Source organism: Leuciscus leuciscus, assembly GCF_965113295.1.
Source record: "Leuciscus leuciscus genome assembly, chromosome: 9".
In the NCBI taxonomy this organism is placed as follows: Eukaryota; Metazoa; Chordata; class Actinopteri; order Cypriniformes; family Leuciscidae; genus Leuciscus; species Leuciscus leuciscus.
The window spans coordinates 11,365,544-11,384,881 of record NC_138733.1 but is presented as its reverse complement, the minus strand read 5'-3'; the positions used below and the strand labels follow the sequence as shown (position 1 = coordinate 11,384,881).

The 19,338-nt window shown below is 42.0% G+C and overlaps 1 protein-coding gene and 1 long non-coding RNA gene across 2 annotated transcripts in view; both read left to right on the top strand.

The window, feature by feature from the left end:
• Nucleotides 1–19,338, top strand: part of LOC309505882 (thyroglobulin-like) — a gene marked incomplete at both ends in the record, with an annotated part of 133,452 nt that overhangs the window by 62,996 nt on the left and 51,118 nt on the right. The window lies entirely within an intron of this gene.
• LOC309505367 lies at nt 520–2,884 on the top strand. The gene is made up of 6 exons (XR_014208404.1): nt 520–607; nt 979–1,032; nt 1,230–1,298; nt 1,399–1,458; nt 1,542–1,639; nt 1,889–2,884. It is a non-coding gene; the product is annotated as an uncharacterized lncRNA (long non-coding RNA).

Genomic DNA, 19,338 nt, shown 5'->3' with positions numbered 1-19,338 from the left:
CAGTAGCATAGTGCAACAGCTACACTGTTAGACTTTTCTGTAATTTCTACAGTTATTTACTTTAAATCCCCCAGTATTATACTGCCATTTCTCTTTACAGTAAATAACTGTGATTCCCATTGCATCATGGGAATTTTCTGTGACGTCTAACACCACATACAGAGACTTACTGTATTTTTTAAATTTGCTGTATACTACTGTATTTGACGTAACTGCCTCTCTGGCTGGCACCATTCCACCGTGCTTTTTATTTCCTAATTTTTGCCTTACACCGCGTGTCTACAACGCTATAATAGCCAGAGGCTGTCTATATTGGACACATTGAAGCGACCGGACCTTTAAATGCATACCTGTTTATCCCTTGTCAGAAATAGCGCGAGCGCTTGGACTCGTATCGGACTACGTCAGAAATATAACGGCCGCGGCGCATCACTACACCTATTTTTTACAGTCTATGCACTACACTGACTGTCTGGGATTTGTCGTGTCGCGTCAGAGCATCCAGAGTAGGTAATGGGGTCTGTCTTTTGTTGGATCGCGACGTTCGTGTCTGGCCCGGGGAAGAGACGGAATTCACTTCACCGAGAGAGAGAGATCAGCAAGCAAGGTAAAAAAACAAAACATTCTGTGTATGTTGACAGGATTGTGCCCAGTTTAACGTATGTTATAACGTTAACGTTAGCCTAACGTTACTCGTCGTCAGCATGGCGGTAACGAACTTTACCATGGTAAACTGAGCTAACGTTTCATTTTACACACTTTGTTAGATTATTGAATTGTCGAGTTAAAATATGCCAACGAGCAACGCGTTTACATTAACAATAAATGTGAATAAACTAATGTGAAATTCTGTTTATAGCCTAATGTTGGCCTACTGATGAGAACCTTTATAGTTTTAGCATTAGTTTGCAAACTATACCATATTATACTTTTTTTTTTAATGGAATTTAATATTTACTTCCATTTTTGTGTTTAAAGGCAACTGCAACAAAGCGCCAATTCGCGCCAGTGACTTCCAGCAAGATTCCAGAGGTAGGCCAGCCCATTTGTGATATATTTTGAGATAAATTTGCTGAAATGATTAGCAATACGCTATGTGAAAATTGCTTTTGAGCCACTGGTGCAGACTAAGTAGCTTACAATATCTGACAATATCTTATAAAATCTCTATAAAATTGGCTAACTTTATATCAAATAAGTGACCTTTGCCTTATGTCTAACTTTATTAGACAGCAAATGAACCAATCAGAAGATGGACCATTGTCTTTGTTCAGTCTCACCAGATTAAATGTATCCAGGTAAGCACTGCAGTAAAACTCTCACTAATTCATTCATACAAAATCTAGCATTCTAAACAACTTAAGTTTATATTTTTGCATTATTTTGATATTTTATTAGCCAGAAGACTCTACCATTGCAGTCCCACCTGACTAGGAAGGTCCTAACATCAGCACGCAGGTGGGTTAACTACTGTAGGAAGGAGAACGATCATCACACTGTGATTTCTTGCATGTATCTTGCTGTGTATTTGTCTCAAACAGGTACTCCTTCACTGCAGACAAGCTGAAATGGGCTAAAATCATCGATTTCAGTCGTTCTTTCTATGGATCTCAGCATTTTTGGACAGAATTTAGGATTTGTAAGTATTAAAATTTAATCTGGCATAATTTTATTTAGTTCTTTTGTATGCTATTTATTGACAAAAGCTGTTTACAAATATATATTCTTAAGTTTTTGTGAAAATAATAATAAAAATTAACAAAAAAAGGAGGTTAAAAATAATGTGACACTAATACTCTCTCTCTCTCTCTCTCTCTCTCTCTCTCTCTCTCTCTCTCTCTCTCTCTCTCTCTCTCTCTCTCTCTTTCTCTCTCTCTCTCTCATATAGTGTTGGAACCGGGATCTCCTCTGAAGGACTGAGTACATTTGTGTTTGTGGGCACGCATGCAGACCAGGGAACATTCTGATGTTGTCAATCAAGTTCTGAACAGGAACCAATCTTTGGAGAAGTTCATTTATTCACAAAGGTGGACAAAAACATTGTGTTGGCTTTTTAAAGATTATTTTGATGATGACTTTTACTCCTATGCTGTAGAAAAGATGGAGTAGACAGTCAGACATTGATAATAATAAGAAATGTTTCTTGAGCATCAAAGAGACTTCTTTCAAAAACATTAAGACACTTAAATACTTATTTTGGCCACCAGTGTACATGAATCCAACAAATTTTTGGAAATAAGTGAAATTATTTTGAAGGTGGGGTTATGTGTCATGTATTGTGAAAAGAACTGTGTTTTGTCCTGTGTTGGACATTTCCTTTTTGAATGCTTAAAAATGTATTTATATTCTGCAGTTTTATGAATGTAATGGTTGATATTTCATTATAATACTTGTATAAGCTAAACAACCAATGACTACATTCATTTAGTCCAGGGTTCACCAATCTCGGTCCTGGAGGGCCGCTGTCCTGCAGAGTTTAGCTCCAACTCCAATTAAACACACCTGAACCAGCTAATCAAGGTCTCATTAGGCATACTAGAAACTTTCAAACAGGTGTGTTGGAGCTGGTTGGAGCTAAACTCTGCAGGACAGCGGCCCTCCAGGACCGAGATTGGTGAACCCTGATTTAGTCAAATGCTAATGTTTTGTTTATGGTTTTATGTATGTTTTCAAAAATGTTTGCAGTGAAGGACAGCACATAATGTGTTAATTTAACACGTTTACACATCTTTGTGTTAACCTCTCTGACATATTTACTTTGTTAAAATCATTAACACAATGAATGAGTTAAAATTAACACAAAAAACATTATCCCTAAACTCACCCATTAATGTGTAAAAATTTCACACATCATTTCCAGCATTGGCATGTTTATTTTGTGATATATATGAAATGTTGTAAATAAAAAAATGGTATTTTGTGATAACTTTGTCTAATTGGTTTGTATGAAAGTAGTACTTATGTAGGATAAAAATAAAATTAATCATATATCAAAATTATCAAATCTAATTTATATTTAGTACAAATAAAAATAATTACAGTAGTGTACTGATTAGCTTCGTTTTTACAGTAATGCACTGTACTGATTAGCTTCGTTTTTACAGTAATGCACTGTATTACACAAAACTGAAATATGGTTTGGTACTGTAACTCTTAATTACAGTAACTTACTGGCAACAGTGTTGCCAGTAAGTTACTGTAAAAAACCCTTGAAAAGTCTAACAGTGTACAGTACATGTATGTGTTGTAACAGCAGTGTACTGCAATCAAAAGTTACAGTAGAGAGCAGTCTGAAGTAAATCTACTGTACCTGTTTTTCTCACGGAAGGTTCTTATGATCGAGGCGATGGTGAAGCAACTCAAGTTTGGCTGTACTCGTTTCCCAGCCTCCCTCATAGTCATACCATGGACAAAGACATGGGCAACTAGAGTGGCACTGCTTGTCTCTTTGGCCTTGCCCGTCACCTTTCTCATCCTCTTCCTTCACCTCTTCCTCCACTCCCTACTGCTCTTCCTCCTCCACTCCAGTGTTCTCATCCTCTTCCTTCATGTCTTTCTGGATCCATTGTTCCAAAACCCACTGAACTGACTCTGGCCCTTTTATCTACCTATTGAAGGTTCTGATTGGTGTGTGATCAATTTTGACTTAGTGTTTCCACTTGGATAATTGTGTGCTAACTGAGCTGAAGCTGTGCTGACTTGAGTGAACAATATTGAATGCTAGTGCTTTCTAAATGACAACATGGTCTAGGCAATGAAAAATGAAGGGATTTGTGTGTAGAGTTTTGCAGTGACAGTTCAACAAATCTGACTTGTGTTAAAACTGTGTATAGTGTTTATAGTTTAGTGAAATGGGTGTGCTTTTTGATAAATTACATTATAGTTTTGAAATGTTAGTACAAAAGCCCGGTTATAGTGTTTACTGTAAGCAATCAAGAAAAAATGTAATAGGCTACTTGTTGCTGGTAAACCTGCTAAACTTAAAAAAGTTTGCCAACTCAAACAAGTAAAAAGCCTAAATTATACAGGAAACTTTTTTAAAGTAAATAAGGATGTTGTCAGATGTTTCTCTTTTGATGACTTACATTTACCCAGCAGTCCTGCTGTAAACAGCACCACCACGAAATATCCACCCAGCGATCATCGTCATATGAGGTGAGCCCTCGTTTGCTGCCAGCCAAATATCACCAGATCAACTTCCATTACGTGACAAAGAGAAACAAAATGCATGACTATTAGCTTGAATGTAATGTAGAAGTAACTGTCCAGTAGGGGTCGCAAATTGACCAGCAATATGGCAGAAAACAAACTCACCAAGTAGTTTCTTCTTTTACATGAGACACACTTGCTGACTGTGAATTGTATTTTCTACATTGTGCTATGAGTATCATTCACTAAAAGCAACTAAATGCATTATTATCATGTTAAGAAGCCTATAAAGAATGTATGAAATGAATTATGATTAATTATTATAATCTATTGCCAGCTCCAAGGTTGTAACAATTGGAAAGAAGAAAATACTGAATATTTTAGGTTTATGGGAATCACTGATCAAACACAATGGCCTGGTTTCACAGACAGGGCTTATTAAGTCGGAGTTAGGCATTAGTTCAATTAGGACATTTAAGTAGTTGTTTTAAACATGTCTTAGAAAAACATTGCTGACAAACTTTTTGCAAAACTAAATGTATCACTTGGAAATCAAATCTCATCAAAACTTTTACTTTTTTGAGAAAGAAAGAAATTATTTTTACCCCCTTGAATTTATGTTTATAGTGTAAATATATATATATATATATGTATATTTATGTAGGCCTATGTATGTATGTGTGATGTGTGTATGTATGCATGTATGTATGTATGTATATATATATACATATACATACATATAAAGTTGACTTTCTGACTTTAACGGATCTTCTATCACCCTATAATCCATCGCGCTCTTTAAGATCACTAAATTCAAGGCTTTTGGTCATACCTAGGATATCCAGAACCACCAAAGGAGGGAGAGCATTCTCACATTTGGCTCCAAAACTCTGGAATAGTCTTCCTGATACTGTTCGTTGCTCAGACTCGCTCTCCCAGTTTAAAACTAGATTAAAGTCGCATCTCTTCAGCCAGGCATTCATATAATCCTACAGTTCAAACTACAATCCGGCCTCTAGCTCATAAATGCCAGAGGAGAACTGGCCCCCGACTGAGCCTGGGTTCTCCCAAGGTTTTTTTTTCTCCATTAGGTCACCTGATGGAGTTTTAGGACACCATTAGGTCACTTGATGAAGTTTTTCGGTTCCTTGCCACTGTTGCCTTTGGCTTGCTCAGTTGGGGATATTTTGGGGATATTTAATTTAATTTTATCAATCAATAAATTCCTCTTGAAACAAACTTTGTTGTATTATTTTAATTTAATACTGTGAAGCTGCTTTGATACAATCTGTATTGTGAAAAGCGCTATACAAATAAACTTGACTTGACTTGACTTGACTTGTATGCATTTTCAGTCTGTGTGTGTGTGTGTATATACACATACATATACGTGTGAGAAACTCCTGTACACTGAAGTAAAATACAAAAGTATTGTTTTCACATCTGTGTGTAGTTTGGTGTGTATGGCTAATCATTTGATATTTGTGTGTTGAGTTACTGCGCAAAAACACAATTTTTGGAAAAGTTAAAATAGTTTTGAATGATGCGTTTGCTTTTGCAAGAAATGTTTTGCATGTTATAGAGGGAGAATTGTGTCTTTATTACAAGCGAGAAAATAAATGATCTGAGAGAAAAAAAAAAGTTTGAGAGAAAAAGTTATCACACTGATAGCAAAAAAACATTGCATGAGAGAAAAAAGAATATTTGAGAGAAAAAATTTTCATACCAATAGCAAAAAATAATAATATTTGAGACAAAAAAAAGTTTTGAAAGTATTTTCTCATAGAACATAAAAAAATATAAATTTGAATTTTTTTTCATTATTTCTGAGAAAAAAATATCTCTCAAAATACTTTGAAAAAAACTCTCAAATATATATTTTTTGCTATCAGTGTGAAAACATTTTCTCTAAAAAAAAAAAGTGTTTCTCTCGAAACGCTTTTCTTTGCTCTCGATGCAATTTCTTGCTCTCGTGTCAGGATTCTGCTTTCACTGTGAGAATTGTGTCATGGGCGGGGCCACGTTCCTATTGGCCAGTCGGGTGAGCATCGTCTTGTCTTGAGAGTCGAACTGAATCATTATACCATTTGTAAGAGCCATTTTAGTGTTAATGTCCAGGTTGGCCAGTAGGTGGTACTATGGTCATGGCATAGCTAAATGGGGCTCATCTAAGGGTAGGTGTAATCAGACACAGGTGTTGCCAGAGGGGAAATGGCCAACTAGTTTTTGACCGCCACGGATGCGGTGGGTGTATGTTTGATATGTGACAGTGTCGATGAAGATGGAATATTGTTCGTTATGGATAACAAAGACCTTGTGTAACAATAAATCATATCTCTCACGACAGAGAGGAAAGTAGAACTTGAACTCCTGTTACATTCTTTCTGAATCAAACAAAGCTGCCACGGCAAGCGGGTCAACTAGCCAACTTCCCACCTCTGCGTAACCCTCAGCTGCAAAGCTTATGCTTAGCGGATACACAAGTCAAAAACTAGGCTTTATGAAGGTGGAAGATCGTCGCGTGTGGATCGTTGCGTTGTTCACCGTTAAAGCCATGCGGAGTGGCCACTGGAAACCGGACTTCTAAAAGCTGCAAAATGATAGGAAGGCTAAATTAAATAAGGCTTATAAGCTAAGGGAACGTATCAAAGAGCTTAGGCAAATAAGTGATAAAGAAGGTGTACAATGTGTTCTGAGTGCTCTTGTTGATTTGTGTGATGATGCAAAATGTGTTCATGATTCCTTGCTGGTCATGTTACCTGAGGGTGAAAAGGAAAAACATGATATTTGGTTCAAAGCAAAAATGATTTGTAATGATGAATTTTAGTCTGAGGTGAACCGCTGGTTAAATGTTATTCCCTCAATGAAAGGTAAAAAAAATGATGAATGTGGTGATGAAATCCGGCCAGAGGACAGTGTCTCAAATGTCCCTAGCAAGCAATCAAGCAGGAGGAGTTCTCGCTGTGGAAAATCCACTAACTCTGCAAAAATAATGGAAAGGGCAGAAAGAGCTGCACTGCTTGCTCGGGCTGCATCTTTAAAGGAAATGCATGCATTGGAAGAACAGGAGCAGCAACTAAAAAGGAGAAGAGAACAACTTGAGCTGGAAGCTATGATAGCTGCCTCCAATGCTAAGTTGGAAGTGCTGGTCTCTGCCCCTGACATTAATACCACATCTAATGGGATGAATTCTTACATGAGTAAAAGCAAAAGAATGGCAACTGTTAATGAGCTCAATCCTATGGCAAAGGAATACAGGCCTGTAAACCACCACAAAGCACAGCAGGGCCAGGATTGGTCACTGCCAACAGGCAATCCACAACTGCTAACTCAGCAGGCTAGTCAACAAGGCCAGGCTGGGCTAAACCAGAGGATGAGTTCTCAAATGGACGATCACCATATTGTACCACCACAACTTTTGAGACCCCACCCGTTCAATGCTCAGCCAGTAGATGAACAGCAACTGGGGAATATCTGTTCCATAATGGAAAGGCAAAATGAAATAACTACAGCATTGGTCCAACAGCAACGGTTCATGTTATTGCCTGCAAGAGAGATTCCCTTATTTGATGGGGATCCTCTTCAATATATTTCATTTATGCGAGCGTTTGAGCAGGCAGTGGAGGATAAGGTCAGCCAAGGTGATTGTTTATATTACTTGGAACAATTCACGAGAGGACAGCCAAGGGAACTGGTACGAAGTTGCCAGCATATGACACCTGATCTAGGTTATGTTAAAGAAATATTATTTGTTAATGTACCAAATGCACTCGCTCAGATCTACTTTTTTTCTAACTTACAGTTACTCAGTTCATATGGTATATGTAATTGATTTCATTGCTTTAAAAAATAATCGATATTTTTAAAGGACAAGTTCGGTATTTTACACTTAAAGCCCTGTTTACAGATCGTTTCTGATGAAATAGAACGGTTAAGATTAAAATTTGGACACATGCTGCTGTCCCGAGAATTTTAGGTTTATTTCGCTTCTCCCCCCCACCTACAGAATGGCAGCCTATGTGCACTGGAACAATCCTTCCTAAAACGCATTAAACGTACTCGGTTACTAACGTAACCTCGGTTCTCTCTAGAAGAGGGAACGAGTACTGCGTAAGATTTATTCTTACGCTAGGGGAAAAACCTTTTTTTCCACGAGATACTGAAGCAAAAAATTATCCTTTAATTTTGAATTATTGTAAAGCGCGTTGCAGCAGCACACAGCCATAGGCGAGACGGCTCGCTCGCACATTGGCTGCTCTGCAGCAACTGCATAAGCCTATCGAGCGAGGCCTGTAGTGACGTCAGGCCTCCTTGCCACTTCGCGCCGAAACGGGCGTGGCCTAGCCCTATAAAGGGAGCTCGAAAAGGCTGATTCACTGATTTTTCATCGCCGAAGCGAACCAGAGTGAATCGTACGCACGGCAAGGAACGCAGTACTCGTTCCCTCTTCTAGAGAGAACCGAGGTTACGTTAGTAACCGAGTACGTTCTCTTATGAGAGTTCTCTCGTACTGCGTAAGATTTATTGCCGCCATACATATATCATGCAATACATATATCATACATATATCATGCAAGGAAATCCCGCTAGACCAAGCCCACGAAGAGGTGACGCCTCTCGTGGAGTGCGCTCTGACACCTAACGGGCATTGTAAGCCCTTGGCAGTGTACGCCAGCGCTATGGCGTCGACTATCCATCTGGATAGTCGAACCCCTTAGGTGCTTGAAGGCTTGAGACGCTTTCTGGGCCTCGGCGAATCTCTCTACGAACTCGTTGACAGAGGATCCGAAGAGGCCGGCAGAAGACAGTGGGGCGTCGAGGAACGCGGTGCGCTCAGACTCAGACATCTCTGAAAGCGTCAGCCATAGATGTCTCTCAGCAACAGTGGCGGAAGCCATACACCGTCCCATGGCCTGTGCAGCAGACTTAGTAGCGCGGAGAGAGAGGTCCGAAGCGCTTCTTCCGTGAGGCAGATAGCATCAGGTCCCATCTCGTCCAGTTTTCGGAGGAGATCACCCTGGAATATCTGCAGCGTGGCCATCGTGTGTAATGCAGACGCAGCCTGCCCAGTGGCGGAGAAGATTCGCGCGAGCAGAGTCGACGTCATGCGTCAGGCTTTGGATGGCAGCGCCGGTTTCGTCCGCCGTCCAGCAGAGGGCGGGCAAAGGTGGGCTGCTATCGCCTGTTCAACCGGCGGAAGTGAATGGTAGCCTCTGTTTTTAGCATCGTCCAGGGTGGCGAATGCTGGTGACACAGACGAACGTGTTCGTGCTGAGAAGGGAGCGCTCCAAGCTTTCGCAACTTCTTCATGAAGCTCAGGAAGAAAGGGAGCGGGCTTGGATTCAGGAGAAGTGCGCTCACCAGGAAGGAAGCAACCATCCAGCCGGGTCTGAGAGGGGGGTTCCGGCGCAGACCACTCGAGGCCGAGGCTCGCCGTGGCCAGCGTGAGTACGCGCATTAGTTCCCTCTCGACGTTAGCTCTTCTGTTAGGTTTACGAGCAGGAAGCGCGAGATCCACGGAGCTCACCCAGTCTTCGCTGCCCGAGGCTAACAGAGAGCACGAATCATCCTCCCCCGACGCGGCTTTAAAATCAACCTCCTCGAATGAAGCGGCGGCAGACGCTGTGCATCGGGAAGTGATTCAGGGGAAGCCGGTGAAGCAGGCGGGTGAACCGGCGAGCTTAGTCGGGCTGGAGAAGGTTCCGGGACCCGCTGAGCGCGGCGCTTTTTACGGCGCGGCAACACAGCGGGAGGTGCAGGCTCGGAGAATACTGCCAGGCGAGTCCTCAGAGTCACCATCGGCAGAAGCTCGCAATGAGGGCAGCCGCCGTCAGTGAGCGCGAGCGCTGCGTGATCTTCACCCAGGCAGGAGACACAGATGACATGGCGGTCTCCCTCGCTGAGTGGGGCTCGGCACGAGCCGCAGGAAGGCATCTTTAAAAACACGCAAGCTCTTTTACGAGTGTGTGTCGCAGGGCGAGCACACACACACACACAAAGAACAGTTGGATTGAAAAGGATGTAGGCGCCGGATAGCGCGGCAGGTACGGCAGTCGAAGGCGGCGTTGGCCAGCGGCTTCTGAAGTGGCTCGTCCCGCTGAAGTGCTTTCTCAGACGACGCACTGCTTCTCTCGTGATCCAACGATGCGTGAGCTTCGCTGAAAAGATGAAAAATCAGTGAATCAGCCTTTTCGAGCTCCCTTTATAGGGCTAGGCCACGCCCGTTTCGGCGCGAAGTGGCAAGGAGGGCGCGAAGCGCCCTCATTGGCCTGACGTCACTACAGGCCTCGCTCGATAGGCTTATGCAGTTGCCGCAGAGCAGCCAATGAGCGAGCGAGCCGTCTCGCCTATGGCTGTGTGCTGCTGCAACGCGCTTTACAATAATTCAAAATTAAAGGATCATTTTTTGCTTCAGTATCTTGTGGAAAAGGGGTGTTCACTGATATGCTCACACAAAAATCGCTGCAAAAGATGCTTTCCAACAGGTGTTTTACCATTCGTTGTAAAACTGTGGACCTATTTTTCCAAACGTCTCACACCCGTACATTCTTCCGTTGAGAGCTTGAATAATAGTTGGTGGCGATAATGCACCTTTGCCAATTGCAAGCAAACCACTGGCATTTAATTGAATACACAGAAGAAGCAGAAGAAGCGGCGGAGTAATACCGTACCTCACACAGCACATTCAATACAAGTCAATGGAGTTGGACAAAAACTACGGTAAAACCTGTTGGAAAGCATCTTTTGCAGCGATTTTTGTGTGAGCATATCAGTGAACACCCCTGACCACTCGGTGAGTTTCACGTCTTTGTAATCGAAAGTTTAATGTGTTTTAGGAAGGATTGTTCCAGTGCACATAGGCTGCCATTCTGTAGGTGGGGGGGAGAAGCGAAATAAACCTAAAATTCTCGGGACAGCAGCATGTGTCCAAATTTTTATCTTAACCGTTCTATTTCATCAGAAACGATCTGTAAACAGGGCTTTAAGTGTAAAATACCGAACTTGTCCTTTAAGTGTAAAAATGTTTCACCAAAAAAATTTAGTAAATCATAGTAAAAGTTGTTAGAGAGGGTGTGAGAAGAGTTTTAAACATTTATCAAGCCTTCACACTGTTTTCAGATTCCTGCCTCATGTTCCCCTTCTCTTATGTGGACTTTTGTCATTTCCTGTTTCATGTTTTGTAGTCCTTTTAGTTTTTCTTGTTGATTAGTTCCTGATTGTTCGTAGGTGTGTCTTGATTGCCAATCACCCCTTGTGTATACAGTATATACTTCAGTGTTTCCCATATTCTGGTCTGGTGTTGTCCTTTATTGGATATTTTGTTGTTCAATATCGGGATTTTCCTGTGTTTGGATGATTGTGTTCTTTGCCTGGTTTCTTGTTATGCTCTGCCTGGATTTACTTTCTGATCATTTTGTTTAACAATAAATTTCAAACTGCATTTGTATCCAATTCCCTGTCTTTACTGAAACAGCCGCTGTTACACATGTAACCATACTTAGAACACGCAGGACTTTTACCCTTGTGATACACAAGTAACATAAACACAAATCTTATAAAAGTACAAAAACTATTTAAATAGCAGTTTAAAAACTATACACAGTATTGTGCATTACCAAGAAGGCAAAAACACACACAAAATAAGTGTAGCTTACTGCTCCAGTTCAATGGCTAAGTGGAATGTTACAATCTGGCGCCCCCTGGCTGGCCAGCGAATAAAAAGTGAGAGGCTAGAACACTAATTACCCCAATGAAGTCTAACGCAGCAGCACACAATCACACATAAGATTTAGTTCAAGTTCAAGTTCAAGTTCGTTTTATTTGTATAGCACATATACAACAGCCAATAGGCTGACCAAAGTGCTTTACAGATGATCCCACATACACAGAATACCAGACCAAGCAAAATTTAATATAACCCAATTTAAAAAACAAAATAAAATAAAATAATCACAGTAGTCAATATCACAATAGTCAATACACTAAGGAAAACAAATACGTTTTTAGCAGGGACTTAAAAACAGACAGTGAAGGGGCCATTCTGATCTCTAGAGACAGGGCATTCCAAAGTCGGGGCCCTGCCACTGCAAATGCGCGTTCGCCTCTACGCTTAAGCCTAACGTGAGGGACTACCAACAAAGCCTGGTCAAGGGATCGTAGGCTTCTGGACGGAGTGTAGAGATGAAGAAGTTCAGAGAGGTAGACAGGGGCTAGGTTGTGCAGGGATTTGAATACAAAGAGTAAAATTTTAAAGTCTATTCTCTGACAAACCGGCAGCCAGTGTAAGGATTTAAGAACCGGGGTGATGTGTTCATGTTTACGACACTTTAAAAGAAGTTTGGCCGCAGCATTCTGAACGAGCTGAAGACGTGCAATTTGACCCTTAGATATTCCGCAGTATAAAGAGTTGCAATAATCTAGACGAGATGTAACAAAAGCGTGAACAGCCATTTCTAGAGTTTTTGGAGTGAGAAAATGTTTAATTTTAGACAGTAAGCGAAGCTGATAGAAACTGGATCTGATAACAGAGGAGATGTGTTTGTCAAATTTTAAATGCTGGTCAACAAGAACTCCTAGGTTCCGAACCTTTGAGGATCTAAAAACTGCTAGACTTTCTAACTCAGGGCTTATACACTGAGAGTTCTCATTTGGACCGAAAACAATTACCTCGGTCTTGTCTTCATTTAGGAAGAGGAAATTTTGGGCAAGCCATAATTTAACCTCCTCTAGACATTGCAGAAGAGAAGTAATCGCAGTGGGAATGTTTCTTCTGATGGGTAAATAGATCTGCGATCATCTGCGTAGAAATGAAAAGACACGCCATGTTTACGCAAGATAGAGCCCAGAGGAAGCATGTAAAGAGAAAATAAAGAGGGAGCTAAAATAGAGCCTTGTGGAAGGCCACAGGTCAAAAGTGCAGGGGAAGAGGTAAAATTACCCAGCTTCACTAAAAACTTTCTGTCAGACAGGTATGACTGAAACCATTTCAGGACATTAGCTTTTAGACCTACCCAAGACTCCAGTCTAGATAATAGAGAGGAGTGGTCTACGGTATCAAAAGCGGCAGACAGATCTAAAAGAATAAGAACCACAGAGTCTCCGGAATCAGTGGAGAGGTAAATATCATTTAACACTCTCAACAGGGCGGACTCAGTGCTGTGAGCAGACTTAAAACCCGATTGAAAAACCTCATAAATACAGTTACTTGACAGAAAACATTGAAGTTGATTCAACACGATTTTCTCTAAAGCTTTTGAAATGAAAGGTAAGACAGAAATTGGCCGAAAATTTTTTAGGACAGAGGAATCCAGTGAAGGCTTCTTGAGCAGAGGAGTGACCGTAGCCACTTTAAGACTGGCAGGAACAGAGCCGGTTTGAAGACACTTATTGATAAAAGACACCAAACCTGGCCCAATCGAATTGATAATTAATTTAAAAAATCGCGGGTGAATAATATCGGTAGAACAGAATGAAGGTTTAAGCTTGCCAATCACCTCCTTCAATTCCTGAAGATTGATAGGTACAAAAGCATCGAAAACGGCAGAGGCAGATGACATGATTGGAGAGACAGTTAAAGTTAAAGTGGGGTAGACGCCAAGTCTTAAGTTAGTAATTTTGTCACTGAAATATCTCAAGAAGCTTTCACAGAGAGCAACAGAGGCATCAGGCAAAGAGTTAACAGAAGGATTTGTCACAGATTGAATAATAGAAAACAAAACCTTAGGTTTAGAGTGATTCATTTCAATTAAATTGGAAAAATATACAGCTTTCGCAGACTTCGCTGCAGTCTGGTAGGATGTCAGAGAATCTCTGAACATTAGAAGAGAGATATGCAGCCTGTCCTTTTTCCATTTTCGTTCTGCCTTTCTACAATATTGTCTTAGGAGACGGGTGTCAGAATTTAACCACGGTTCAGATTTTGGTTTGTGCTTGTGAGGCTTAAAGGGAGCAGTTGCATTTGCTACCTTCAGCCAGGCAGAATTCATTAGGCTAAGATGCTGATCAGCATCCAAGTCAGATAATGATTGATCTAAGAGCAGCTGTGAACAACATTCAGCAAAGCACAAGTTGAAATTTGTGCTGAACTGAGGAGAGTAGAACCGAGACAGAGTTACAGGTGTAGTAGAAAAATGAGAGAGATCTGGAAGAGTCAGAGAAAAAAGTATGGGCTTTTTGGTCCGAGATCATAAAGTCTGAGAGCACAATATCAGTCACATCAAGCCCATATGACAGTACAAGATCCAACGTATGGCCCTGGATGTGAGTAGAGTCACTGATCCACTGAGATAAATTAAAAGCGTCAATGAGATTAAGAAAGTCATGTGATAGGGGGTTTGACGGACAGCAAACATGGATATTAAAATCGCCTACCAATAGAAAGCGATCGTAATTAGTGGCAATATTGCTGACCAATTCAGTGAAATGCTGTATAAAGTCCTTAGAAGAGTGTGGAGGACGGTAGATCACCCCTAAACATACAGGACCATTCCAGTCTAACTGAAGAAACTGAGCTTCAAAACTGGAAAAGGCCGTTACAGGGACCAATCGACAGCGTGCAGAGATAGAGTTCTTTAAAACTGTTACTATCCCGCCACCGCGTCCCTTCAGACGAGGAGAGTTAAAAAATGTACAGTCAGATGGGATCAAATCAGCAAAAGGAGTTAGATCACCAACCTTTATCCAGGATTCCGTAATGAACATAAAATCCAAGTTGTGAGATGAGTAAAAGTCGTTTAATAAAAAGGTCTTATTCACCAAGGAGCGAGCATTTAATAATGCCATCTTCGGTGGAGAAATAATAACAGGAGATGATGTTGCGCGTTTCAGTACGCGCAGATTTCCGTGAGTTACTCCCCGTCTTCGAGAGCCGAGGCCGATTCGGTGGAGACCGGCACGAGAAACAGGACTCAGGTGTAGGGGGAGAACAGGACGAAGCCACCGGTAGATCAAGTCCAGTGGGCGCCAGATAGCAGAGCCACCGGATTCGTAGGTAGGATCCAGGAGAGAGCCAGCCCGCAGACGAGCTTTCAGCTTCACGAGATATCCTCCACGGTTGCCTCGTTTCCTCCTACGCTTTCTTCGCGGGATGTTGAGGGGCCACCGGCGGATACAATCTGGGATGACCGTTTGGAAAGACTCATTCGTATTGTCACAGGAGCAGTCCACATCCAAAGTATAAGAGTTTATGAGTGTGTCCGCAACAGAGTCGCGGATGTCCAAGAGTGCTCGGCGGTCGTAGATTAAAAGCGAGCAGCAGTTTAGAGTCAGAGCAAACAACCAGACAAACAAATAGGAGAGCAGTAGACGGCATGCCAAATACACAGGCGCCATCTTGAACCTGGGTTGCCAGGTCACACAGCAATAGCAGATATAACAACGTACAGGTGTAAGCACTACAAAATAAACCCCACACATTAAGAGATATGATTCTAATAACTACATTAGTTTAATCAATAATGGCCTTCAAACTATTTTAATCCATTGTGGATGACAGTTGACAAAACATAGGCGAGCAGTCACAAAAACAATAACTCTAAGCTAAGGCAAATGCAAACAATCAAAATATAACAGTTATATGCGTTTAACAGAGTTTGATGAAACACGGTCAAAAGTCCTTCAATCACGACCACAGACGGTAAAAGGACAAAGTGTCCGTGACGTCACCCGTAGGTTTCTGAAGGCCGTTTTTGAAGCCTAAAGTAGGTGCAGCTGACCATCGCCATCTTGGCAGCGCGTCACTCCCAATTTTTTTTTTTTTTTACAGTCAGACAATGAGCTGAGGTAACATGACGGCTAACAGACAGCAGACAAACGGCTAATGACGACTAATGACCACGGCAGCGGGAATCCACCTGTCACTCAAAAGTGGACACACCCTTAATTATGCAGAAATTTAAGGCTTATATAATTTAAACGGATGAGATATAAAAAAATTCACCCCCCTCACAGTTGTCATGAAGGGGAAAATTAGCTTTATAGACCAAAGCCACTTCTTGCTCCAGGCTGTAGGCCTAAACGTGTTTTTTTTCTGCTGTAAAGTTGGGCATTTCAACATGGGGAAGATGCAGATTTGACTCACTTTTGCAGCCAGCTTCAGGCGGCCAGTTGATGAATTGCCATTTAATTCACTTGTTGGTTTCAAGAGAGAGACAGGGAGGTTGTCGTTTGCTCACGACTCAGCCCCTCCGCGCTCGTAGTGCACCCGGAAGATGCTAACGGCGAGAAGACGGTAATCTGCATTTGCACACACAATTCACGACTTTGGACAATTTCCAGTAAGCTACTCCAAACGGCCAGTGGGGGAAACCCAGAACCGTTGATCCGTAAATGTTTGAACCCAGATCACTACTTCACAGGTTTTTAAAAAAATATATAAATAAGCCTATAGCCTATGTTACATGATCATATATTCTGACACATAAACAGCATAGAAACCATAAAATAATTGGACCAACATTCCATCAAGTAACTCTGTTGGTATTTTTATAATTAGTATTAATATAATTATTACATATATTTTATTGCTACACTTTAATATGTGAATTATCAGAACACTGAACATTTAGCGTTGTCAGGCTTTTGTACTGAAATGGATAAAACAACGGCACTACGCACTCAGCTGCTCATAAACATGGCTACAATAAATTTGACCTGTCACAAGATAGCGCTGTTTTCAACACTCTTGATGCTTTGAATCTTTTCCCAAAACAGAACGGGAAAATCCTCAGTGCTTCATGAGGCTTCATTTGCCCATCCCTAGTGCCCACTCATTCGTAAATAGTACAAATTCCCACTTTACTCAATCCGGACAAATAGAGCGTTTGGTTGCGTAGTCCTCTAGCTGTCAGGAGTCAATCGAGGTGGTTGACACTGCATGGAGTCGTACATCCAAAGGTTCACAGGCATCGAGACAGTCAGGCTTTTCGCGTTTCGGGCGTCTGTCGTGCAGTCGCGGTAAAGGAGCTGTCTGCTGGCTTTTATTCAGTGGATCTGCCAATCGCGCTGAACGGCTGGCTCATCAGTACTATTAGACGCACATGTAAACAGAGACTTGCAGATACACATGCACACCTGATAGACATTAACCTACCCTCACAGGTTGTCAAACAGTCAGTGTTCCATTCCCGTCACACACACACACACACTAATATGATCAAATGTTGAATGTGAACAACATTTGTTTCATGTCAAATACCACACAAGTAAACTAATATGGAGTTTTTACAAAAAGCAAAATATCATCTTGATTAATTTGGTGAATTTGGTGAAAACCTTTGAAAACTATAAAGAATTAAGAGTTGAAGCTTCACCAGTAAACAACTCTTACATTGATTGTCATTGTTGCAGTTTATTTTCTGTCAGGATGAATTGTGTGCTAAACAGGTCTTAATCGAATAAGAAATTCAGAATTGAATAAAGAAATGCGTGAATTGCATCACATGCCCCGCAGCGCGGGTATAAAAACGGAAGTGGATGCACGCATTAGTTGTCTTTCGCTTCGGAGCCGTTTGGTCTTTATGTCGGGTTGCAACGAGCGAGTGTGTCGGCGCTTCTTCAGGAAGTCTCTCCCAGTGCTGGTGATTACAGCATTGCAGCGGTGGTCGCAAGCTTTCTAAGCTCTCAACTGCTGTTTTAACAGCAACCTTTGTGTTTGTGTGTCTGACGGTCGGTTAAGGGCAAAGAGAGTGAGTGCTTCGCTGTTTCAGGTTTCCTGTGAGTTTTGCCGCGATTATTCCCCTATGTGCTCTGGCACTGGTGAAGGGCGTATATTTCCTGAAAGAGCAACACGGGTGGGTTTGCGTCTTTTTCAAGATGTCATTCCACCTTTCTGGATGGGGTTGTTCCCTGTCCCCCTGGTACGGTACTGTATCACATGTTTGGGTTTACAAAACGCTGAGGCAGATTTCTGGAGAGTGCGCATTCTCACTGTGAGAACATGACTATCTCGGTGTTGAGATAGACTCGCCTTCGTCCGCGAAGGTGGAGTCCCCATTTCTACACCTCACCCTCTGGTGCCGTGTGAGGTGGGTGACTGTAGGATAGTGATGGAGTTTCCCCCGGTAACCATTCCCTGTGGACTCCTCACGATCCCATCACACAGATACCGATGGATTCTGGTGTTGAGCGCGCTGACCTGTCTGTAATGGATGTATTCATAAATGTAATCAGAGGTTCCATTGGAGGTTCCCCAGGAGGAGAGGATGCCAATCGCTGCATCGGAGGGTGAGCTGTACTCTGGAGATTCATCCATTTGTCCCCTAAGGGGAGTACAACGTTGCCTGAGTCGGATCCACAGTTATCAGCTATGCTAAAATGGGCCTCCATGGCTGTCAGGCTCTTCTGGAACCCTCCACCTTGTCCCACTCAGTCATGGTTGGATGACTGGTTTCTCAAGGCGGGTCGGGATGGTTTTCGGCCCACCGCCCCAGTACCTTTATTTCCCAAGGTGCATGGAGAATTGACCAGGGTGTGAATGGCACCTTTTACTGGTGGAAATGACCTGGACAGTTTTCCCCCCCTCACTATCCTTGAAGTAGGAGCAGTGAGAGGTTACGTGGCTGTTCCTCCAGTGGAGCGGTCTGTGTCCGGCAGCCACTGTATCTTTGAGCTTTGTTTCCCCTCGCAGGACTGTGAGTCTTTGTCTGTTCTAATTGACAGAGCTTATAGAGCTTGTGGGCAAGCTGCTTCCTCTCTGCATGCCATGGCATTGTTACAAGTCTATTAGGCTAAAACACTTATGGATATGCACAAGGGTAGTCTAGACTGAGCACTCATGAGTGAGCTCCGCAGGCCACAGACTTGGCTCTCTCTAAATCTCTTGACAAACTAAAAGACGTAAAAGACATTTGTATGTATTCTAAATAAAAGACACAGGTTGTACTGAATGTCAGCTTGCTTATTTTGCTCAAGACAAGGATTTATTAAAGGGGGGGGTGAAATGCTAATTTTCACTCAATCTCCTGTTAATCTTGAGTACCTATAGAGTAGTATTGCATCCTTCATATCTCCAAAAAGTCTTTAGGTTCATTATATTTATAAAAGACAGATAGGCTGTACCGAGTTTTTCCGGAAAAAAACGAGCGTCTGGAGGAGGGCCGTGCGGCCGGTGGTAAAGCCGTGCTAACCGAGCTAACAACACACAGAGACATTTTTGAAGCAGTTTTACTCACCGTTAGCGACCGCGAACCT